We start from the raw sequence: 26,948 nt of genomic DNA on the forward strand, positions 1-26,948 counted from the left end.
GAAACCCAGTTTCTAGCATTGCAAGTGCACAGAAATATCGCTCTGCAACTGGGAAGAAGAGATTGCCAGGTCTGCCATAAAGACACCAAAGCAATGAATACAAAATATTTTAAAATGTTTAGGTTATATTATCACGTGCAATATACATCCCCTGACTACAGTATGGGGCTATGTAGTCATGAGGACCAGTCTGGGTTCTCAGACTCTGTGCTGCTTTTTGTAAAACCTCTACCAACTGATGACGATCTGAATTTTAACAATTTAATCTGAAAGAGGCTTTATGGGATCGCACGTGGTCTATGACTTTTGGTTTTGGTTTGTTTCAAATTTCGCGAAAAGTTATGTGAGGGCTATCTTTGCTAGCCTTCCCCTAATTTTGAATTGATAAACTAGAGGGAAGATAGTCATCATCACCCACCGACAACTCTTGAGCTACTCTTTTACCAATGAATAGTGGGATTGATAGCCAATTTTAACGCCCCTACGGCTGAAAGGGTGAGCATGTTGGGGGGGGACGGGAATTTGAATCTGCGACTTTCAGATTGCGAATCGAGCGCCCTAACCACCTGTCAGTGCTGGACCTGGTCTCATATAGAAAATATTATCTTCAAGAAAGAAAAGATTCTCTTGTTGAAACCAACACATAAGATACATTGTCACACATTTCCGTTAAAGCTGGATAGATAATTCACAGTTAGCGCCCATTGCAAAGGTGCAGAGCGCAGCCCACATCATAATACCCCACCAGAACTTTTGTGATAAGAAACTGACACCGAATCGTTCACCTATCACAGGCCCAAATATACACATATGGTTATGATAACGAAACTGTGCGAAGTAGGTATCACATCTCATCGAAATTCTTGACAAATAGCCGACAGACAAAAGTAGACACCATCAACTTAACTTAGCTCACACACTAACGGTTTTTTGTTCACGCAGTTTAATAATATAGATAGCATTTCGACTATTACTGGATCTATTGTATTCTAGCTGGATCGATGTATCGTAGTATTAGACGAATGACCTCTTTGGCACGGGATACAACAAATTAATCTATTTTACTTTACTTTCACTCATATGTTTTATGTAAATATGTAATAATTGTGATCTATGGTACTCATTCAGAGTCCTAACAGATGTTTGTTTTTTGGAATTTAGCGCAAAGCTACTCGAGGGCTATATGCGCTAGCCGTTCCTAATTTAGCAGTGTAAGACTAGAGGGAAGGCAGCTAGTCATCACCACCCACTGCCAACTTTTGGGCTACAATTTTACTGACGAATAGTGGGATTGACCCTCACATTATAACGCCCCCACGGCTGAAAAGACGAGCATGTATGATGTGACGGGGATTCGAACTCGCGACCCTCAGATTACGATTCGAACATACGTAAGATATTAGCTACCGAAACACTTAAATAAAATTATGAGGACTACATCACGTGGCATCGAGAACTGTGAGCAACGATAACTGTTTTTTTCACAGTTCTGTGAGTCTAGCCTGGTCATGGCCAGGTGGTAAGGGTGTTCGAATCGTAATATGAAGGCCGCAGGTTCGGATCCCCGTCACACCAAACATGCTCGCCCTTCCAGCCGTGAACGCGTTAAAATGTACGGTACATACAGTCAATCCCACTGTTCGTCAGTAAAATAGTAGCCCAAAAGTTGGCAGTGGCTGGTGATGACTAGCTGCCTTCCCTCTAGTTTTACACTACTAAATTAGGGAGAGCTAGAGTAGATGGCTCTCGCGTAGCTTTGAGGCAGAAATTCAAAATAAACAACCTATGAACCTGTAATATGTTCCCTCGCATAATCACATTATTTTCCGCAACTTGACAGGTTCTGCAAATTTTTTGTGTGACAAAGCAAGGTAGTTTATCAAATGTATACAATTTTGCTATTCGATAAAATATCAAATTTTGTATGTTAATACATATATTTGATTGTACTTATCTACCGACTTTCGAACTTTTCTAGCGGTAAAATTGCGTGTTTTCTAAAACATGTTTAATATTGAACCGACGTTGACCAAAATTCAAAACGGCAACTCGGTGTTGTAATGTGACAACACTCTCTCATTATAATAACTGTAAAATGTAATCTGTTTATTGATATATATGGTGACGTTACCTTCAGTTCTTACGTACAGTTAAAGAAATAGGTTTCCTGTGTTTCTATTAAAAATAGAATACAGAGAAGAATCAATGGAATATTGTTTTTGTTTCGTTATCCTCATAATATTTTATTCACTGGGAAAGACTTAAGCTACCTATCTATTAAGTGTTGTAAATTGTTATCACTCAACACATTATATTAAGTGTTGTAAATTGTTATCACTCAACACATTATATTAAGTGTTGTAAATTGTTATCACTCAAGACATTAGATTAAGTGTTGTAAATTGTTATCACTCAACACATTATATTAAGTGTTGTAAATTGTTATCACTCAACACATTATATTAAGTGTTGTAAATTGTTATCACTCAACACATTATATTAAGTGTTGTAAATTGTTATAACTCAACACATTATATTTTTCGTTCAGTAACCAAAGCTGCATATTTACTAAAGACAGTAAGCTGCTAGACACGTCGTCCGTTGTTCACGGGAGATGGTTGTAAGATGTTCCACATCTTGTGTATTGTGTTCTGGTAATGGTTGTATGGTGTTCGATACACTCTATACACTGTATTGGTGATGGTTGTAAGGTGTTCTGGTAATGGTTGTACTGTATTGGTGATGGTTGTAAGGTGTTCTGGTATTGGTTGTACTGTATTGGTGATGGTTATAAGGTATTGTGGTAATGGTTGTGAGTTGTTCGATACACTCTATATACTGTTCTGGTGATGTTTGTAAGGTGTTTTTTCTGGTAATGGTTGTAATGTGTTTGATACACTCTATACACTGTATTGGTGATGGTTGTAAGGTGTTGTGGTAATAGTTGTAAGTTGTTCGATACATTCTGTATACTATACTGGTAATAACAGAAAGTGGTAATACACCTTACATTGTATAAAGTTTAGTGGTAATACACCTTACATTGTGTAACGTTGAGTGGTAATACACCTTACATTGTATAAAGTTTAGTGGTAATACACCTTACATTGTATAAAGTTTAGTGGTAATACACATTACATTGTGTAACGTTGAGTGGTAACTCACCTTTATTACATTACACCACAGAAACCAACTTTATTATCTTTTTTTAAGAAATCAAAAAAGATAAAGAACCTTGAGGTGACGTTGGAAGCCATATGTACAAATGATTTCTGAAGTGAGTTGACCAAACAACGTAGAAAACTACACAAGATGGAACAACAAAACACGTGTTTCATTACATTAAAAACTTCAGAAGGTGACGGGAACGTGACAAATTACCGCACGTGATTTCAAAAAAATTAAAATGGTAAGGAAACCAGAACGAGACTGAATCGTAGTATACTGTCTGTCATGCAGCTAGTCTCGGGTTCACTGCTTGATATATCAAGAAGCTGTTAAAACGTCAAAAGAGAAGTCTACAGTCAATTAAAGTGCAGTAAGGCGCGACAGTCTAATGTAAGCTGTTGGTGTCACGCCAAATTTCGCGCATCTGAAATCCTATTGTTGACGCGTAATGAGGCAGGTAGCCGAGTCAGAGGTGGTACCCAGACAGCAAGCCGACACACCCAACACTGGTCTGTATGTAACCAAGCAACTCTCACGTGGAGAAAATACGGTATGGCCATTCGCATGCCATTCTACTTTATTTTTATATGAATTTAATAAAGGAAAAGTACCTCAGGAAAATAACTGCTACAATCAAAATGGAAAAAAATGACCTACTGAGGTAATAAGTCAACTGTAGTCTATATCACAGCTATCAAAAATGATTACAATTCACTGCAGTCTATACCAAATCTATTAATGTCGACAAGTTCACTGTAGTCCAACTCACTCTATAAAACAATGTAGACAGTCACTGTAGTCCAAATCATCTCTATAAAACAATGTAGACAGTTCACTGTAGTCTATACCAGTTCTATCAAGAAATGTAGTGAGTATACTATAGTCTATAACAAATCTATAAAGCAAAATAGACAGTTCACAGTAGTCTATACTAACTCTATCAAACAATATAGTGAATATACTGTAGTTCACACCAACTATATTACACCATGTTGTGAGTAGACTGTAATTTATACCAACTCTCTCGAGCAATTCAGACAGTTCACTCTTGTCTATCCCGGTTCTATCAAACATTGTAGACAGTTCACTGTAGCTTAAACCAACTCTATCAAACAATAAGATGAGCACACTCTAGTCTATACCAGTTCTATTAAAAATGTGGACAGTTTACTATAATCCATAGCAACTCTATCAAACAATATAGTAAGAACGCTGTGGTCTATACCAACTTTATCAAACAATATAGGGAGAACATTGTAGCACATAACAGTTTTATGAAATTATATAGTGACTACACTTGTTCTGTATACCAAATTTAACAAACAATGTAGATATTTGACTGCAGTCTATACCAATATAATCAAACGATAAAGTGACTACACTACACTCTATACCAACTCTATCAAGCACTTTAGTTCACTATAGTCTATCCCGATTCTATCAAACATTGTAGACAGTCACTGTAATTTATAAAAGATTCTGTAAAACAATATAGAAAACATACTGCAGTTTACACCAACTCAATCAAACATTATACAGCACACTGTTGCCTATACCAAATCTAACAAACAAAGTAGACATTTTACTGTTGTCTATAGCAATTTTGTTAAATAATATAATGTGTGCACTTTAGTCTGAACGAACTCTATCAAACAATATAATGTGACACTGCAGTCTATACTAACATTAACAATGTTCACAGTTCACATTGATCCATACCAACTATATCGAAAATATATCGAGCACACTGTAGTCTATACCAAATCTATAAAACAATATAGTGAATAAACTGTAGACTATAACAATTCTACCAAGATATTTACACATGACACTGTAGTGTAAAACAACTTTATCAAACAATGCAGACAGATTACAGGAGTCAGTACAAACTAGTCTATACCAATTCCATCAAAAAATATAGTAAGTACACTGTAGTCTATACCAATTCCATCAAAAAATATAGTAAGTACACTGTAGTCTATACCAACTCTATCAAACAGTATAGTGATTACACTGTAGCCTATCCAACTCTATCAAACAGTATAGTGTGTAAACTGTAGTTCATACCAACCCTATCAAACAGTATAGTGTGTACACTGTAGCCTATCCAACCCTATCAAACAGTATAGTGAGTACACTGTAGTCTATACGAACTCTATGAACAAATGTTGTCAGTTCGCTGTAGATTATCCAGATTCTTCCTTCATGTACCTACTGCTGTGTCTCCTCATGTTGTGATTGTTCATTGGCTGTTGTGATTATTCTATTTTTAAGGTTTCTGTAATGTATTTTTTCGTAGATTCTAAAGTTTATATTATATAGAATAGAACATACTTGAGAGGTGCACTGATGAACTCTGGATATCACGTTGTACCGTTTGTATTCTATACGAATGAAAACTTTATGACTGTACGACAAAAAAAAAAAGAGAAAAAATAACACAGTAGATGTTTTGCAAAGTACGGAATTAATTTTAGAATATATTCACAGTACAGGAACTATCATGTGAATGGTGCAGTAACCCAAAAAATGAACAGGAAGTTACGTACTAAATACAACAATTATGTAAAGTGTTTAAAAGAAATGTTGTTTTAGTCATCGTCTTCCTTTTAGTGTTTTCTCTCGTGCTTCTCACAAACACTCCTTCCCAACTAATACTTAGCCTGTCTCACTGTAAATCCAAGAATTCAATGTTCGTGTCCCGTTATCTCAAAAACACACTCCGGTTTTATAATTGTTGCATTAAGAGTAATAATCAAATCCAGGTATTCGATCAGAGAAGAACAGTCAGTCTCGTTATAAATCTAAGAGTTCAAGGTTCGTGTCCCCTTACCTCAAAAACGCACTTTGGTTTCATGATTGTTGCTTTAAAAGTGATTATCAAATCCAAGTATTCGATCGAAAAAGAACAGCCCAAAAGTTGGTGGTAGTAGTTTTCATCGAGATTCCTTCCCTTTAGTCTATTATTTCAAAATTAGAAACGCGTACGCTAAAATAGTCGTTTTTTTTTAGCTTCTATGCACGAAATTTCGAAAACAACTGATCTTAAACTTCGTGTTTCAAAATCTTCTGTGATCCGTTTTATATTATCTGTCAATACCTTCCCTCAAAATAGACCACTACTTCTTTCCTTCTGAATTTTGTGTATCCAAGTAAACAATCGACCATCTCGAATGGCTTTTTGAAAACGCAAAGTCACCGGGTATATGTACTTCAGAAGATGTTTTCGTATTGTGGTGTGATCTATATAACACATGCACGAGGACGAGTTGATACACTTACATCACATGTTAATTTAACTGGAAAATGGAATTTTATCTTTGTGAGACAGGAGGGATACGTATACTGAAAACCATGGAATCCGTTTTATATGCACCGTAATGGTGTCAATCGGATAGTGGCCGCTAATAATGGTTCTGATAACAACGACAGTCGTAAAAGCGGAAGGAATAATAGTTAAAAGTGGAAGGAGAAAACGAGCAGATAAAAACTACAAATAAATAACTGCACTCTATCAAAACACGCATATTATGTTTTCGAATAAAAATTTTGTTTGTTTTTTTAATTTCGCGCAAAGCTACACGAGGGCTAATTGCACTATCCGTCACTAATTTAGCAGTGAAAGACGAGAAGAATGGCCACTCACCGCCAACTCTTGGGCTATTCTTTTACCAACGAATAGTGGGATCGACAGTCACATTATAACGCCTACAAACCCTCGAGCCTCGTGAGCAATAAAATAATAAAAAAATTATCCTTTCCAACCGTTTCGTGTTTATAGCAAAAATTTAATGACATTATTTACGATATGAAACCAACATACAGCTCACATTTCTATATAGGCCCCACATTGCCAGGTGGTTAAGGCTCTCGACTTGTAATCTGAGGGTCGTGGGTTCAAATCCCTGTCACACCAGTTATGCTCGCCCTTTTAGCCGTGGGCGCGTTATAATGTGGCGATCAATCTTAATATACGATGCTGAAAGAATAGCCCAAAAGTTGGCGGTAGGTGTTGATGACTAATTGCCTTACCTCTAGTCTTTCACTGCTAAATTAGGGTCGGCTAGCCCAGATAGTACCCGCGTATTTTATTGTTTTTTTTTTTAATTTCGCAAAAAGCTACACGGGTAATATCTGAGCTATTAAGAAATAGTTAAAATAGTAATTTCAAATTATACCTTTTATCTATGTATATTTTGTTAACTTGGTTCATGTAGCGTCGAAAAAAATTATGTTTTGAACTATAGTTTTTGTACTATTTTTGAGTGGTTCGTATTGAATGTATGTACAATTCTGGTTTCTATAGTTTCACTTTCTTTGAATTCTTCTGTCCGTCTGATAATACAGAAAGTTTTTATTGCTTCGACTGTAAGGTGGTTTAGCTACTACTCAAGTTCACAATAAATGCTAACACAGCAATTTCACTTCATTACTAATTTTCTCTGATATGTACGGTACGTTCTCGTATCTCAAGAACACTATTAAAAATTATAAAATCAATATTCATGAACGAGAAGCAGCTGGCAAGCCGATTAAGAGAGCCCTTAATTCAAAAGCCATAGCAACAACTGTAACAAGTTCACAAAACTTGAGTATGTCAGTACAGTACTGATGGAAGGTCTTATTTAATGGGTGTTTGTTTGCTATCAGTAGACCAATAAAATTAGTATATAGGACGAGTTATGTTAATTTATGATAATAATTATGCAAGTTCTATAATGTTGAACACTTCTGGACAGATTTAATTTTTTTTTATTCTTTACACCATTTTTACGTCACTAACTTTCCCGGGAAACTCACTTGTTGATGGAACAATTCCCGCTCTTTCGTATTCGGTTTAAGGTTCTTTTCCCTCGACCATTCTATTGATTATTTTATCCAAATGGATCAAGAAGACATTACTAGATAGTCTAGAAATAATATATTCCATTGGTTGTTCAAATGTGGCCCGGAATGGCCAAGCGTGTTAAGGCGTGCGACTCGTAATCTGAGGGTCGCGGGTTCGCATCCCGGTCGCGCCAAACAGTGAGTATATATCATTCTTGTAACCTTATTCACCTTTTATTGATTCACACTTAGGTATGTTTTATCTCAATCTTCTTCACAGATACAGAACGTGTTGCCCAAAGAACAATTAATAGTTCTATTACTTCTTGTTCTTTCATAATTTCTGTTTCCTTGATAGATGCAAACTCTTTTAAAATACGGACACTTTGGACAATTTACGTATTGGAGCTGTAACTCTAATATCAGTCTTGTGAGATATCTTATATGTTCAACCGAACACATGAGGTCTACTGGAAAAGGCATCTTTGTAACCTATGAGCATGTCTTGTATTCTGCGGTGTTAATTGGTTGTAATAATTTCACAGCTACATTTATGCAGCTCCCCTAACGTGAATATTTAGCACCAGACATTGTACATCTTGTTTCTAAGGTGATGTGGAATTAATACATGCATAGCTTTACATTTTGCAACACACCTTCCAGATTTATCTCAGATTCCATGCTTTCGTAACTCTAACGAGGGCATTGGGCTTAAGACCAACGAGAATTATTTTAATAACAATCCATCATAACAATTTGAAGGTTTTGTTAAATCGTTTTCTAGTCGCTAAATATAACCTTAATTTTAACCAGTCCTGGTTTGAGTATTTCATTTATGTGTGGTAGAGTTAGTGCTAAGCCCTTTTTGGCATTAATGATTCCACCTCCTATGTTGTAAATGTCATGTAGTGCACAGGAATGTAATGGTCATCAACTATCAAACTGTTTGAATCAAAACTCACTTCACATCCACATGTTCGCATGAAGTCTGTTCCCAACAAGCATTTATCCTCAATATCTACTAACCACAGAAGCATGTTGCTCAGTGGAACTTCTTTCACTTATCATTCGCATGAAACCTTCTTTTTTCTTTGAATGGGCAATTTTCCAGCTTTCCTTACTAAGTGAAGTCGAACATTGCTAGTCGCAGAAGTAAACATATTGCAAGGTTTCCCATCAATAAATATACTGACACATGAACTAATCCTTTACGTTATGAACTCCTTATCTCAAATCTTTAACTGGTATTTTCAGTTGTATTTATTCTATTAAGTTCAGCTACTTCCTTTTGACTGATGTTTTACTAGGTCTCTGATGTTCCTCTTACATGCCCAGACTCCAATGGTCATTCTCAAGATAGTATCTCTCTGGTTTATTATTATACTTTAAATAGTCACACGCTTGGATATAATGTTCATGTTTTCCACTCTAACAGCAATTCAGTTTTTGTCCATCATCCTTTGGGAACTGTTTTTACTTCTTATTGACTTTTGTTTGTGGTTCCTGGCAACAAGTCCCACGCTGCTACAGCGGTATGTCTAAGGATTTACAACGCTAAAATCAGGGGTTCGATTCCCCTCGGTGAACTCAGCAGATAGCCCAATATGGCTTTGTTATGAGAAAATACATGTACATACCCTGGAAACATCTTTCAAATTGCAGTCAAGACACCTTTAGTTCAGTTTTTCCATTTTAATTAAACACTCGTCTAACTAATCATTTGAATACTTCTAGACTTTCATCAGAGAAAAATGATATTTCTACGCTATTGGATTCGATGATCTCGTAATAATTCCTGGATGGTGATTTAATTTATTTATTCATGGCTTTTATTGATTCAAATTCCCTAGTTAAGTGTACTGTTTCCCTTAAATATGTACATTCACTCTTCTATAATACTATTGACGTATACTTATCCGCTATGGCATTTATTAATTAGTCGTGTGCCAATTAATACATTATTTCACATTAAAATAAGATAATTGGGCAAATATCTCTACATCTTCTACATCGAAAATTAGTCTTTTCTCCTTTCCCTACTACTAAACTTTGCTTTAGAAACCTTCTCATGTGACACTCCAAATATGTTTGACAAAGTGTCCACCAATGCCTGGTATTTGCTATAGTTCTCTAAGGTAAAATGGCTAAATATTGTTAAAGCTGTTCCTTTTAAATTTCCAGAAAGCTCTTTGGCTTGTACTTTACTTACTCCAACCATTCAGCCATCCTCTGGTACAGCGGTAAGTTTATGGATTTACAAGGCCAAAATCAGGGCTTCGATTCCCCTTGGTGGGTCCAGCAGATAGCTCAATGTGGCTTTGCTATAAGAAAAACATACACAACCATCCATTCATGTGGAAAATATTTCGTATTATACCTTGTATTCCTTCTCTGATACCTTTCATCGTAATCTATTGTTTACTCATTTTTCAAGGTTGTTGAACTTATTTGTCAACGTCTAATAGGACTAATTTCTTCTATTTCGTATGGAATTATGTTTGAGAATGGCTTTCTTAATCAGACACAGAAAGAGAAGTAGGTGATTTTGTCCCTGCTTTTGTCCCTTCAGATTGCAAATGTTTTATCCTGACTTCGACATCCTTTTGTAGTCGTTGATGTCCTTTTGTGCACATTAATCCTGTTGTTATAATCCTTCTGTACTTTACTGATGTCCTTTTGTACACATTAATCCTGTTGTTATAATCCTTCTGTACTTCACTGATGTCCTTTTGTACACATTAATCCTGTTGTTATAATCCTTCTGTACTTCACTGATGTCCTTTTGTGCACATTAATCCTGTTGTTATAATCCTTCTGTACTTCACTGATGTTCTTTTGTGCACATTAATCCTGTTATAATCTTTCTATACTTCACTGATGTTTTTGTACTCATTGTTCCTATCGTTTTAATCCTTCTATACTTCACTGATGTTGTTGTACTCATTGTTCCTATCGTTTTAATCCTTCTATACTTTACTGATGTTGTTGTACTCATTATTCCTATCGTTATAATCCTTCTATACTTCACTGATGTTTTTGTACTCATTGTTCATATCGTTATAATCTTTCTGTACTTCACTGTTTTTTTGTACTACTTCACTGATGTTTTTGTACTCATTGTTCCTATCGTTTTAATCCTTCTATACTTCACTGATGTTGTTGTACTCATTGTTCCTATCGTTTTAATCCTTCTATACTTCACTGATGTTGTTGTACTCATTATTCCTATCGTTATAATCCTTCTATACTTCACTGATGTTTTTGTACTCATTATTCCTATCGTTATAATCTTTCTGTACTTCACTGATGTTTTTGTACTCATTGTTCATATCGTTATAATCTTTCTGTACTTCACTGATGTTTTTGTACTCATTGTTCCTATCGTTATAATCCTTCTATACTTCACTGATGTTTTTGTACTCATTATTCCTATCGTTATAATCCTTCTCTACTTCACTGATGTTTTTGTACTCATTGTTCATATCGTTATAATCTTTCTGTACTTCACTGATGTTTTTGTACTCACTATTCCTATCGTTATAATCCTTCTCTACTTCACTGATGTTTTGTACTCATTGTTCATATCGTTATAATCTTTCTGTACTTCACTGATGTTTTTGTACTCATTGTTCCTATCGTTATAATCCTTCTATACTTCACTGATGTTGTTGTACTCATTGTTCCTATCGTTATAATCCTTCTATACTTCACTGATGTTTTTGTACTCATTATTCCTATCGTTATAATCCTTCTCTACTTCACTGATGTTTTTGTACTCATTGTTCATATCGTTATAATCTTTCTGTACTTCACTGATGTTTTTGTACTCATTGTTCCTATTGTTTGTTATAATCCTTCTATACTTCACTGATGTTTTTGTACTCATTGTTCCTATTGTTTGTTATAATCCTTCTATACTTCACTGATGTTTTTGTACTCATTGTTCCTATTGTTTGTTATAATCCTTCTATACTTCACTGATGTTTTTATACTCATTGATCCTATTGTTCTAATCCTTCTATACTTCACTAATGTTTTTGTACTCATTGATCCTATTGTTATAATCCTTCTATACTTCACTAATGTCCTTTTGTACTTCATGTTGTTTTATATCTTCAATATTATATCTTTTTTTCTTCTGTGGTTCGTCTTGCATTTTGTTGTTACAATGCTATTGTACATTTAATACGGTTCCTTCGATACTCAATCAAATGTGTTTGAACTTACAATGTCGATCTTGTATTTTCTCTCTTACATTTTTTTATTTTGTTTTTCTCTTCATTGTTGTTTTTCTATATTTTATCATGATTATCTTTTTTCCCTTCTTTAATTTGCATTAAAATCTCAATTTCGCTTCGATCACCTATAGTCATCTGGAGACCCAGCCTAAGTGTTTATTTTTATCAAAATAATAACACTTCTGTTACGATAATGTTGTAACAGTTTCTATCTTAGATTACTTGGTATAAAGAATAATGTCTAGACTACCTGGTGATGATGAAAACGTTGTGTTTCTTTCAGTAGAAGTTCCACATGTGTACTGTCAAACTAAGTTTCACAGAGCGATAGGTCTACATTCACGTATAACACTAAACTCACTAATTTCTCTCATACAAACGAAACTTTCTCGTATTTGTAGTAAATCATTAAAGAATATCAATATTCACAAAACTGAGGTAACAAACTAACAAACACGCTCAAAAATCAAATAAATAAACTCCACAAGCTGGCAAAATCAATCACTGTATACTCCAGCAAAGCTCGTAGTTTTGTATCTTTCAAATACAGAAAAAAACAACATAAGAGTTAAACCTTTTCATTTAGTCTACTTTGGTTATTTTTATGGCCTGAATACATTCCAACAAAATCCAATATTGTTTGTTTTTAATTTCATGCGGAGTTACGCGAGAGCTATCTCCGCTAGCCGTCCCTAATTTAGCAGTGTAAGACTAGAAGGAAGGCAGCTAATCATCACCACCTACCACCAGCTCTTGGGCTACTCTTTTTACCAACGAATAGAGGGCTTGACCATCATGCCAAAATGTCCCCACGTCTTAAAGGGCGAAGAAGTTTGGTGTGACGGGGATTCGAATCAGCTACCCTCAAATTACGAGTCGAGCGTCCTGGCCACCTGGCCATGGCCGACCCCGTATTCTAATAATTAATCTTTAGTTAGTATGATTAATTGAGAGAAGAATCTATTGAGTGACGTCAAAACAAGAAACACCAAAAAATTAGTATCACAAACAACGTACAATTTGAACAAAACCTCTCTTTTAAAGCTAAGTATTTCACTTTGTTTAAAGGCCCGGTACGGCCTGGTGGTTAAGGCACTCCACTCGTAATCTGAGGGTCGCAGGCTCGAGTCCCCATCACGCCAAACATGCTCGCCCTTTCAGCCTTGGGGGCGTTATAATCTGACGATCAATCCCACTATTCGTTGGTAAAGATAGTCCAAGAGTTGGCGGTGGGTGGTGATGACTTCCCTCTAGTCCTACACTGCTAAATTAGGGATGGCTAGCGCAGATAGCCTTCGTTTAGTTTTGCGTGAAATTCAAAAACAAAACAAATAAACAAACAAAGAACCACTTGGTACGATTAACAATATACAAAAATAAATTAACGTCACCAATGGTACTTATACTACAAATACCTATATAAATATAAATTAATTGTGATCTGTAAAGACTTGGCCCCAAAATAGATATGCATTAAATGTGATTGCAAAATCTAATAACATTGATATCGACTAACAACATAACCCAAGGGGTCTTTAGTGAAACCAATTTCGTTTTTTTTTGTTTTTTTTTTCAATTAGTCTCTCACTTGGTGGTGCGTCCACAACGAGAAGTCGACAATATTCTGCATATACTATATATATAGACCAATACAGGTTTCACTCTTTTAAATTAATCAGATATGTCTTGTTTTAGGTTACTGCCAACACATATTCTGTAATCATAAAGACTGTCGCTTTGGGCATAAGGCACGTTCCTTTTTGTTTTTTGTTTTTTTTTAATATATACAAGTAAGAAATTAAGGTTATAAATTCATATTACTAAGTGACATGCGGTAGATATAAATGTCTTTGTTACCATTTTTAGTTTCAATTAAAAAACTTATTAGAGCTTAAGAAGCAAATTACATTAATATAAACAAATATCACGTTTGTGTTACAAACAACCAACTATTAATTAATTGTGATACTGTAGCCATCTTTACGAGATGTTTCATGTCTAGTAGTTCTTGCTGTCTTGACAGAGTGAAATACATTATTATACAAGGACTCTCGCTTGCTCGCTAACGTATCTTAGAAATAATTACAAGTATGTGTGGCATGAAATTTCAACACATATTATAACTTTGGAAACACAAAAGTGATTTTCTCTCTAACCGGAACTGGTATACAGGCTAAGGAAACCATTAAAGCACATCAAATTAGAGCCTTTGAAACAATCGATACCAAAGGAACGAAAAATCCATTCTATAAAGTCCATACACACACACACACAGACACATAGAAAAAGATTCCCTTTATAAGGAACAGAACTGTAAGCGAAAGAAAACTATCTTATATTCGAATGCTAATGACCGTGGGTAATGACGCCGTAGACGTACACTTAATTACATCTGTGAGTTGAACTATCTTAATTACGGCTCGCAGTTTCTTGGATACAGTTCTTGGAGAAAACCTTAGTGTTCTATGTAAATCAGTTATCGAGCTGAGTTTGAAAGATCGCCGATAGCTGCTTATATAGATCATTCAAGTTGCCAATGGCTTTCCTACTCAATGTGGGGGTGATTTAGGTCGAATATCAGCTCATTTAACGACAAGCGATGAGAATTGGATTCCCTGTGTCAATTATAACATTCCTTCTTTATTTATGGCCAAGATAATGCAAAACGTCTTCATTCTTCACTGTAATGAGGTAGGTAGTCGCGATGCGCATGCACACCTTGTGTCTTACTTTTATATCAGTTACGTTTTGGGTTTTATATTCCTATTTTTCTTCTACAGCTAAAAACACTTGCTTAAAAATTTATTATGCGCGTATTTTTTAAACATTTTTCGATATTGACCAGAGAGCAAAGACTTGAAACCCACGCCTTTAATATATAGCTTGTTCTAATAACAGTTAGATATTTTTACTTAATACAAAATAAACCTAATTATCTCGAATGCGTTCGTTCTAATTTCTGCCCATGTGCACTTTCTAACACTATACAAACATTGTCACTCTAGAGGCACTTCCGGAATTTTACCTCAATTACTATCGTAAGTCATCGGTAACTCTCTTTTCGTTAGTTCACAAGCTTGAGAAAGAAAAGAAATGTAGGTTAAAGTTAGATCACCAGAGTAAAACAGCACACGTATTCTGGTATTGAATGAAAATTAACCAAAGACACACACGTATCCTGGTTACATATTGCAGCAGCTAGATTATCAGAAGTCGTTTTCCTTGGCCCGGCATGGCCAAGCGTGTTAAGGCGTTCGACTCATAATCCGAGGGTCGGGAGTTCAAATCCTCGTCGCGCCAAACATGCTTGCCCTTTCAGCCGTGGGGGCGTTATAATGTGCGGTCAATCCCACTATTTGTTGGTAAAAGAGTAGCCCAAGAGTTGGCAGTGGGTGGTGATGACTAGCTGCATTCCCTTTAGTCTTACACTGCTAAATTAGGGACGGCTAGCGCAGATAGTCCTCGAATAGCTTTGCGCGAAATTCAGAACGAACGAACAATCGTTCTCCTTTGCATTAATTAAACAGTTCTTGACTCACATCCACAGCAGATGAGACGAGAATATAGGAATTAACTCCTGGAACAAGCCCACGATGTAGAGGAATGCTGATCTGATTTATCACTGAAATAATAGCGCTGACTTTCTGATATAATCAGACAGTTTAATTCAGAAAGTAAGGGGTGGACGAATGTTTGTAAAAGCTCATTAGAATCTCGGACAGTTCAATGTACTGACTTATAATAACAAAAGTAATCATAGTGAAATCAAGTGATAACTAACCAGAACCTTCCTTGATGTACTGACTTATGATGACAAAAGTAATCATAGTGACGTCAAGTGATAAATAACCAGAACCTTCTTTGATGTACTGACTTATGATGACAAAAGTAATCATAGTGACGTCAAGTGATAAATAACCAGAACCTTCCTTGATGTACTGACTTATAATAACAAAAGTAATCACAGTGACGTCAAGTGATAACTAACCAAAACCTTCCTTGATGTACTGACTTATGATGACAAAAGTAATCATAGTGACATCAAGTGATAAATAACCAGAACCTTCCTTGATGTGCTGACTTATAATAACAAAAGTAATCATAGTGACATCAAGTGATAACTAACCAGAACCTTCCTTGATGTACTGACTTATGATGACAAAAGTAATCATAGTGGCATCAAGTGAGAACTAACCAAAACCTTCCTTGATGTACTGACTTATGATGACAAAAGTATTCATAGTGACGTCAAGTGATAAATAACCAGAACCTTCCTTGATGTACTGACTTATAATAACAAAAGTAATCATAGTGACGTCAAGTGATAACTAACCAAAACCTTCCTTGATGTACTGACTTATGATGACAAAAGTAATCATAGTGACATCAACTGATAACTAACCAGAACCTTCCTTGATGTACTGACTTATTATGACAAAAGTATTCATAGTGACGTCAAGTGATAACTAACCAAAACCTTCTTTGATGTACTGACTTATGATGACAAAAGTAATCATAGTGGCATCAAGTGATAACTAACCAGAACCTTCCTTGATGTACTGACTTATAATAACAAAAGTAATCATAGTGACGTCAAGTGATAACTAACCAAAACCTTCCTTGATGTACTGACTTATGATGACAAAAGTAATCATAGTGAAATCAAGTGATAACTAACCAGAACCTTCCTTGATGTACTGACTTATGATGACAAAAGTATTCATAGTGACGTCAAGTGATAACTAACCAGAACCTTCCTTGATGTACTGACTTATAATAACAAAAGTAATCATAGTGACATCAAGTGATAACTAACCAGATGCAAAGCTGACGGTCCCCAAGTGGCTCAGCGGTATGTCTGCGGACTTATAACGCTAAAATCCGGGTTTCGATACCCGTGGTGGGCAGAGCACAGATAGCCCATTGTGTAGCTTTGTTCTTAATTCAAAACAACAACAATTCTCACCTGATGTACTGACATATAAAAACAGAAGTAATCATACTGACGTCAAGTGATAACTGACCAGAAAGTTCTTTCTTTATTAAAAAAGGCTGTTGTTTTATTGTAAATATTCTATATTATTTTGTAACTGTAGTACGTTAACAACAATAATAATTGTTTCAAATTTCGATAAAACAAAACCAAAATAACATTTTCTTTACGTGGACAAAGTTAAAACGTTGAAAAATACTCATTGACGTAAGAAACTGTGTAACTTGACAAAGAAACCCTCAAATAAAGGTGTAAAAAGATTCATATTTTATAGTCAAATAATAAGAATTATAATAATCAAGGAATAGATAACGAGAAGTTGAGAGTAAACTACGTGTATGATGAATTAATATTGTATTCGCTAGTACAAAATACAATATTGGTTATCCAGGAATACGGCTGCTCTTTCTAAAGGATTTTTGTTTTAATTTTGTACGAAGCTACACGACAGCCATATGTTAGCGGTCTGTAATTTAGCAGTTTTAAATTAGAGGAAAGGCACCTAATGATCAACACTCACCGCCAACACTTGGGCTACTCTTTTGCCAAGGAATAGTGGGTTTAAGCGTCATTTTTAACGCCCCCACAGCTGAAAGGGCGAGCACGTTTGGTGAGACGGGGATTCGTACCCGCTATGCTCAGATTGCGAATAGAACGCACTTATTGAATCAATAGTGAAATAAAACATCTTCCTTTTCTTTCTATTTTCATCAAAATCCAATAACGTTTTTTTTTTTTTTTTTTTACTGTAGATCCTAGCGGCTAAAAGACAGATATAAAAGCTTATAGCCATAAATGTCAGATGGACACAGTGTGTAAAACTCATTGTGTAGTTCTGTGCGCTTAACAACAACCAAACATAAATTTTATAGGTTGGTTTGTTAGATATTAACTGTTAACTGCACGTGGCGCCTTGTAAAACGACCGGTGTTGAATGACTGTTGGTGCAAAATTACAACTTACGTGTTCTAGTTCGATTAAGAAAAATACAACCGATGTATCGGTTTCATAAACCCCAACTTTCTGATAAACAGAGTGTATACTAAACAGCTGTTGAATGCTGTGCGTCCAGTTTCATTTGTTCATGCACATTTAATGTCTTTGCTCTTGAGTTATTCGGTTTCTTCAAAGAGGTATAAAAATCTGTGAAAATATTATGTACAATAAAAACAAAACAATCAGTGAAATACTAACTCAACGTTATAACACAACATGATTCCTTCAGTTTCTTTTTTTTTGTTCCCCTCGTTTTATCAAGTTGGCCAGTTCCACGGATGATAAATCGAGTTAATGCAATTACGGTGTGTCTGTGAGAAAGTTAAGGTACTACATAACGTTTGATTAGTTTGAGTACCCGGCTTGTTAATTTGAAGCTTCGTCCTGCATGGAAACTACAACACGAGCAACTGAGTGAGATATAAATATATCACATTACAAACAAACAATGGCCTAGAAATAAATGACCTTCGGACTAGTAAACGTTGGCGAATTCAAAGTATAGTGATTTATCTTGTTCTCTGTGTGTGTAGGCGAATGGCCATTCACCATAATCAAAGTCCAAGTACGTTAGATGGTCTGGTATGGCCATTAAAGCCTCATCAAATTGGCCATTGTAGGAAAGGCTATATACGTTGTCGTAGAAGTGAATGGAATTACACGGAATGCTGCAGTCACCGCACAGTCCCAGAGGAAATACTGACCTTCCTCTCGTTGCCAACAAAAAGAAAATTATCTCACAACTGACCGATAATCACTAACAATAATGCGAAGATAGAGCCTGTTCGAATTTCATTGTTGTCTGAAGTCACGATATTGGCCTCTGGTATTAGCACTGAAAGTATTTCAGGAAGGAACATGATCGCATTTTATATCAACAATTAGCGTACAATAACTACTTCAAATAACTGCAACAAATTTTCTTCCGCCATATAATGACGTCAAAAATATTTCAAATAATTACCACAAGATGGTGTATTATAATAATAATACAATGTCAAAACTCCCTTAGATTATTAGCAGAAGATAATATAATGTTAGTTTTTTAACAGTCTTTAACAACTTCAAACACAAATCGTTACAAGATTATATAGTGTTATTGTTCTGCGATCCTATATAAACTTTACAACAGCCACAAATAATTACAACAAAGTAAACAATGGTTCTTGTGTATAATAATATAAAACAGTCAAAACTACATTAAATAATTACAACAATATCATTCCACTACGTAACAATATAACAACGCCAAAACTACTTCGATACTTGCAGGAAAAATGTATTATGTTAGTTTCTTATAACATTTAATAACTTCAAACTACCCCCAAATTATTTCAAGATTGTATAGTGCTAGTTTTCATGTAATATATGAAGTCAAATCTACTTCAAATAATCATAACGTCATACAGTTCTGGTTTTCTCTTAAACTTTGTATCAACTGAACATTACACTGCATTGGTTTTGGTGATTGAGGTAGACTTCTGAAATATAATTATTTAATATAATGTACAATAAAATGATAAGTCATCAAGAGGCAGTTTATTCCTGTAGTCTACTTCACTGCAGAACACTATTTAAAACCATACATGAGTTACGTAGCTTTACCTCAACGATTATTAAAAAACACTAACTACAAATGAGTATTATAAGAATTTATGAATTATCTATTTATTATCCTTGTTAATCATCAGATTCTAGTAGTTATATTTTAGTGGTTCCCAAACTGTATCTGCACACTAAATATGGTTCTGAAGATGATCTCAGATGGCCGCAGAACACGTAGAAATATTCTGGTTAAAACTTCCCTCACACCAAGAGATTAATATTTTAAGTGAGATTTTTATTTACCGCCATAAATCAAATAAAATACTATTTTTTTTTAGCCACAGTAGAGTAGAAGAGAGAGAAAAAACCCTGCAGTATAGTCTTTTCTTTTTAAGCAGTTTGCTATTTATGCAAAAATTATGCAAGCTTATTATTATTCTTCAGAAGTAAAAATGTCAAATATTTTTGATTTATCGTGAACATTAAGCAGTATGTCTTCAACATTTCCTTCACCAGTTTTGCCTACTTTTGATTCTGTATACCGGTTAAGTTTTCCAGAAAATAACCAAAAGTTTAGTGTTTCCCATTGATGTATAGTAATAATTTAAATTTTCTAGCAGTTTTCCTTTTCTTAGTGATACAAATAGAAAGCTCAATGTGTACTCTTTGGAAACGTTTGATTGTCAAAAATGTAAAATTTGCTTTAAAATGACTTTCAAAATAATCCACATTTCGTCATTATTAGCCACTGAGAAAAGTAACTCTAAAACTTAAACTCGCCAAATGCAGTGATAAATGCTTGACTAAGTGCTTGCAACGCTAACGCTTAGCGACTACAATCAGCAGATCATTTTAATATATACCATTCCTAGGGGTGACGAAAGGAACTGAACCCATGTCTACATATCTGAGACAGTTGGTTACTTGCATTTAGTTATAAGTAAAAGTTTATTATTATAAGCTTGTCATATCATTGTTGAATGTGAAAGGATCGAATAGTAACAACAGAAAATACCCTCCTCCCCTTTATCCTGTCACTGTCGTTTCCAGAATTCATTTCACGAAGATAAGAAAATGTCATCTACTGTAACTGCTTTTTCAGGCTATTTCTCAAACATTTAAGGGTCACAAATATACTTTTTCATATAATCCGGCCGGTAATGAATGTAATATAATGATCTGCATGTTACTTTCCTACATCAGTTGTTCCTCTTTAAAGATCTGGTTAAACAACGATTATTATGATAAAATAAAATATAATAAATTAGGAGTTATTGTTTGTATCTTCTGAATTTCGCGCAAAGATACACGAGGGCTTCTGCGCTGGCCGTTCATAACTTAGCAATGAAAGACTAGAGGGAAAACATCTAGTCATCGCCACCCACCACCAATTCTTATGCTACTCTTTTATCAACGAATAGTGAGATTGACCGTCTAATTATAACGCTCCCACGCTTTAAAGATCGAGCATGTTTGGTGTGACGGGGATTCAAACCCGCAAAGAGTAGGAGTTAAAATGATGCAGAGTAATAAGTTCCTTTATTTTACTACCATTCTGGGATGTAACCCATTTTTGAGATAAAATTGGATTTTGGCTTTTGTTTTTCGCCCAAGCGTGTCTGGATCGATATGACTATATAATGTTATTTATGTTTAAGATTTATTTTTTAAAAGACAAATTACAGTAAAAGTTAGGTACATCTTATTGAATACAACTTGAAATTTCTTTTAAATAATACCGGGGTGTCAATAGCCCACAAAGTGAAAAAAAAATGGGAACCATTGCTATATCTGTGTTCTAATCTGTCTTTTCTTATAACTTTTCTGATATATGTTATAACTGGTAACAAAACTTTACGTGGCTTCTAATATACAAAGTCGTATCGAGACAGAATTGTTTATTTTTGAATTTCAAGCAAAAGTACATGAGGGCTATCTGCGCTAGCCGTTCCTAATTTAGCAGTATAAAAGAGCAAGTAACCAGTCATCAAGACCCACCGCCAACTCTTGGGCTATTCTTTTACCAACGAATAGTGGGATTGACCGTCACATTGTAACGTCCCCACCGTTGAAAGGGCGAAGAAGTTTGGAGTGATGGGGTTTCGAACCCGCAACCCTCGGATTACGAGTCGAGTGCCCTAACCACCGGGCAATGCTAAGCCTCGAGATAGAATAACATAACAATTAACATCTTAGTGTTCTCACCAAAACCATCTACTTTGTACAGTTGAAGAAACTTACCAAAAAGAACCAAAAACATAAAATTAATGTAAAGTAGTTAATGGCGAATAGTAAACTGTGGCTCAAGACATCGCCCTTGATGGTTACTTAAAACACATGATTCATATGTGTAAACTTTGTAGAAAATTTCACATCAGTATTAAAAATAATCCGTTTTCATCCAGGCTGCTATTCCACTACTTCACTAAAGATTTGAGAGAAGAAGTAAGTCAAAGGAGACATCAAAATCCAAGGTGCAGAAGACTGAAGACGTGATCAAGAATTCAGTCAAATGATGACCTATAAATAGGTCAATATTGTCTTACGCTATGTCCAAACTCTCAAAACGCAATAGATGTTCATTGTTATAATAATGTGAAAGATTTATCATGTGAAAGACATCTGTCTATAAGCGTATATATTTCATCCAATTAATCAACTTTTCTAATAGATTATCAGCTTTGTTTCAGTTTTCCCCATAATTATTTTCAACAATACATTGTAATAGGTAGTAGAATATCAAATTTTTCAGTTATTGCCCATAATTATTTTCAACAATACATTGTAAGAGGTAGTAAATTATCAAATTTGTTTCAGTTATTTCCCATATTTATTTTCAACAATAAATAAAAATCGGAAAAAAATATCAATTTTTTCTGTTATATTCCACAATTATTTTCAACAATACATTATAATAGGTGATAGAATATCAACTTCTTCAGTTATTCCCCACAATTATTTTCAACAATACGTTATATTAGGTAAGAGAATATCAACATTTTCTGTTATTCCTGATAATTATTTAAAATAATACATTATAATAGGTAATAGAATATCAACTTTGTGTCAGTTATTTCCCATAATTATTTTCAACAATACATTATAAGAGATAATAGAATACCAACTTTAGTTCAGTTATTTCCTACACTTAATTTAGAAAATACATTATAATAGGTAATAAAATATCATATTTTTCAGTTATCCTCCATAATTATTTTCAAATATTTATTATAATACGTAATAGAATATGAACTTTGTTCTAGTTATTCCCGATAATTATTTTTAACAATACATTATAAAAGGTAATAGAATATCAATTTTGTTTTAATTATTCCCCACAATTATTTTCAAAAATACACTATAACAGGAAAGAGAATTTCAACTTTTTTACAGTTATTCAACATAATTAATTTCAAAAATACATTATATGAGGTAATAGAATATCAACATTATTTCAGTTATTCACCATAAGTATTCTCAACAATAAATTATAATCGGCAAAGAAATATCAATTTTATTTCAGTTCTCCCCATAATTATTTTCAACAATACCTTGTAATAGGTAGTAGATTATCAAATTTGTTTTAGATATTTCCCATAATTATTTTCAACAATACATTATAATAGGTAATAAAATATCAACACTATTTCAGTTTTCCCCATAAAATTTCAACAATACATTATTTTAAGTAATAGAATATCAACTTTGTGTGAGTTATTTTCAATAATTACTTAAAACAATACGTTATAATAGGTAAAAAATATCAACTTTGTTTCAGTTATTCCCCATAATTATTTTCAGCAATAAATAATAATCGGCAAAAATATCATTTTTTTCAGATTTCCCCATAATTATTTTCAACAATTCATTATAATAGGCATGGAATATAAACATTGTTTTAGTTATTTCCCATAATTTGTTTCGACAATACATTATAATAGATAATAAAATATCAACTTTGTTTCAGTCATTCCCCATAATTATTTTCAACAATACATTATAATAGTTCATGGAATATCAACTTTGTTACATTTATTCCCCACAATATTTTCAACAATACATTGTAATAGGTACTAGATTAAGAAATGTATTTCAGTTATTTCCCATAATTATTTTCAGCAACACGTTATAATGGGAAATAGAATATCAACGTTTTCAGTTATTTCCCATAATTATATTCTATAATACTTTATAATAGGAAACGGAATATCACCTTTATTCCAGTCATTCCGCATAATTCTTTTAACAGACATTGTAATAGGTAGTAGATTATAAAATTTGTTTTAATTATTCCTCATAATTATTTTCAATAATACATTTTCATAGATAATGGAATATCATCTTTGTTCCAGTTATTCTCCATAATTATTTTGAACAATACATTGTATCAGGTACTAGATTAACAAATTTGTTTCAGTTATTTCCCATAATTATTTCCAGCAATAAATTATAATGGAAAAGAGAATATCAACTTTTTCAGTTATTGCTCATAGTTATTTTGAACAATACAAAATAATGGGAAAGAGAATATCAACTTTTTCACTTATTATCCATATATATTTTGAACAATACAATACAAGAGGTAACAGAATATCAGCTTTGTTTCAGTTTTCCCCACAATTATTTACAATAATACATTGTAATATGTAGTAGATTAACAAATTTTTTCAGTTGTTCCCATAATTATTTTCAACAATGCATGATATTAAGCAATGGAATATTAGCTTTTTCAGTTATTCCCCTTAATTGTATTCAATAACACATTATAACCGGTAAGAGAATATCAACTTTTTAGTTATTTCCCATAATTATTTTCAAAAATACGGTATAATAAGCAATAGAATATCAACTTTGTTTCAGTGATTTCTTGCAATTAATTTCGAAAATACATTACAATAGGCAATAAAATATCAATTTTTTCAGTCATTCCCTACAATTGTTTTCAACAATACATTATAATAGGTAATAAAATATCAAAATTGTTTCAGTTATTTCCCATAATTATTTTGAACAATACATTATAATGGGTAATAGAATATCAACTTTCTTTCAGTTATTCTCCATAATTACTTTAAACAGTACATTATAAGAGGGAATAGAATATCAACTTACTTTCAGTTATTTACCATAATTATTTCCAGTATTGCATTATAATGGGTAACAAAATATCAACTTTTTCAGTTATTGCACATAATTATTTTGAACAATACTTTATAATGGGAAAGAGAATATCAACTTTTTCAGTTACTGCCCAAAGTAATTTTGAAAAATACAATATAAGAGATAACATAATATCAGCTTTGTTTCAGTTTTTTCCATAATTATTTACAACAATCTATTGTAATGTCTAGTAGAATAACATTTTTTTCAGTTGTTTCTTAGAATTATTTTCAACAATACGGTATAATAGGTAATAGAATATCAACTTTATTTCAATTATTCCCCATAGTAATTTTCAACAATACATTATAATGCGTAACAGAATATTAACTTTGTTTCTGATATTCCCCATAACTATTTTCAACAATACAATAAAAATGTAATACAATATCAACTTTATTTCAGTTATTTCCCATAGTTATTTTCAACAATACGTTATGATAGGTAATAGAATATTAACTTTGTTTCAGCTATTCCCAATAATTATTTTCAACAATATATTATAATAGGTGATGTAATATCAACTTTCTTTCAGTTATTCCCCAAAATTATTTTCAACAATACATTATAATGGTTAATAGAATATCAGCTATATATCAGTTTTCATCATAATTATTTTCAACAAAACACCGTAATAAATAGTATTTTATCAAATTTGTTTCAGTTATTCTCCATAATTACTTTCAACAGTACATTATGAGGGAATATAATATCAACTTTCTTTCAGTTATTTTTCATAATTATTTCCAGTATTGCATTATAATGGGAAACAGAATATCAATATAGAATAACAATACATTGTAATATCTAGTAGATTAACAAATTTTTTCAGTTGTTCCCATAATTATTTTCAACAATACGTTATAAAAGGTAATGTAATATCAACTTTGTTTCAATTATTCCCCATAATTATTTTCAACAATACATTATAATAGATAGTAGATTATCAAATTTGTTTCATTTATTTAATATCATTATTTTCAACAACACATTATAATAGGCAATATAATATCAACTTTATTCCACTTATTCCCCATAATTATTTTTAACAAAACTTTGTCGTAGGTATTAGCTTATCAAATTTTTTTCTGTTATTTCCCATAATTATTTCCAGCATTCCATTATAATGGAAAACACAATATCAACTTTTTCAGTTATTGCCCACAATTATTTTGAACAATACAATTTAATTGGTAGTAGTTTAAAAAATTTGTTTCAGTTCTTCTCCATACTTTTTTTCAACAATACATTATACTAGGTAATAGAATATCAACTTTGTTTCAGTAATCCCCATAATTATTTTCGATAATAAATGATAATCATCAAAGATATATCAACTTTCTTCTCGGTATTTCCCATCATAATTTCCAACAATACATTATAATAGGTAATAGAATAACAATTTTTTTTCTGTTATTTCTATAATTTTTTTCGAAAATACATTATAATAGGTAATAGGATATCAACTTTTTCAGTTATTTCTTATAATTATTTTCAACAATACATTGTAATCGGTAGTAGATTATCAAATTTGTTTCAGTTATTTCCCATAATTATTTTCAACAATACTTTATAATAGGCAATGGAATATCAACTTTATTCCAGTTATTCCCAATACTTATTTTGAACAAAACGTTGTAGTATGTATTAGATTATCAAATTTTTTCTACTTATTATTTTTTATTATTTATTATAATTATTTTCTACTATACATTATAATACGTACTAGAATATAAGTTTTTTCAGTTATTCCCCATAATTATTTTCATCAATACATTATAATAGGTAATAGAATATCAACTTTTTTTCAGTTATTCTTTATAATTATTTTCAACAATACTTTATAATAGTCAATGGAATATCAACTTTGTTTCAGTTATTCCCCATAATTATTTTCAACAATATATTATAATAGGTAATGTAATATCAACTTTGTTTCAGTTATTCCCCAAAATTATTTTCAACAATACATTATAATGGGTAATAGAATATCAGCTATATATTAGTTTTTATCATAATTA

General features: G+C 33.1%; 1 long non-coding RNA gene across 1 annotated transcript in view; it reads left to right on the top strand.

The window, feature by feature from the left end:
- The window catches only part of LOC143258050 (uncharacterized), a 96,142-nt gene extending 73,672 nt beyond the window's left edge, over positions 1-22,470 (top strand). The window contains exon 3 of the long non-coding RNA XR_013032116.1: positions 22,173-22,470. This is a non-coding gene — a long non-coding RNA (uncharacterized LOC143258050). The remainder of the gene's footprint in view (positions 1-22,172) is intronic.
- Positions 22,471-26,948: the final 4,478 nt, after the last annotated feature.

Source organism: Tachypleus tridentatus, chromosome 7 (assembly GCF_004210375.1).
Source record: "Tachypleus tridentatus isolate NWPU-2018 chromosome 7, ASM421037v1, whole genome shotgun sequence".
NCBI lineage: Eukaryota > Metazoa > Arthropoda > Merostomata > Xiphosura > Limulidae > Tachypleus > Tachypleus tridentatus.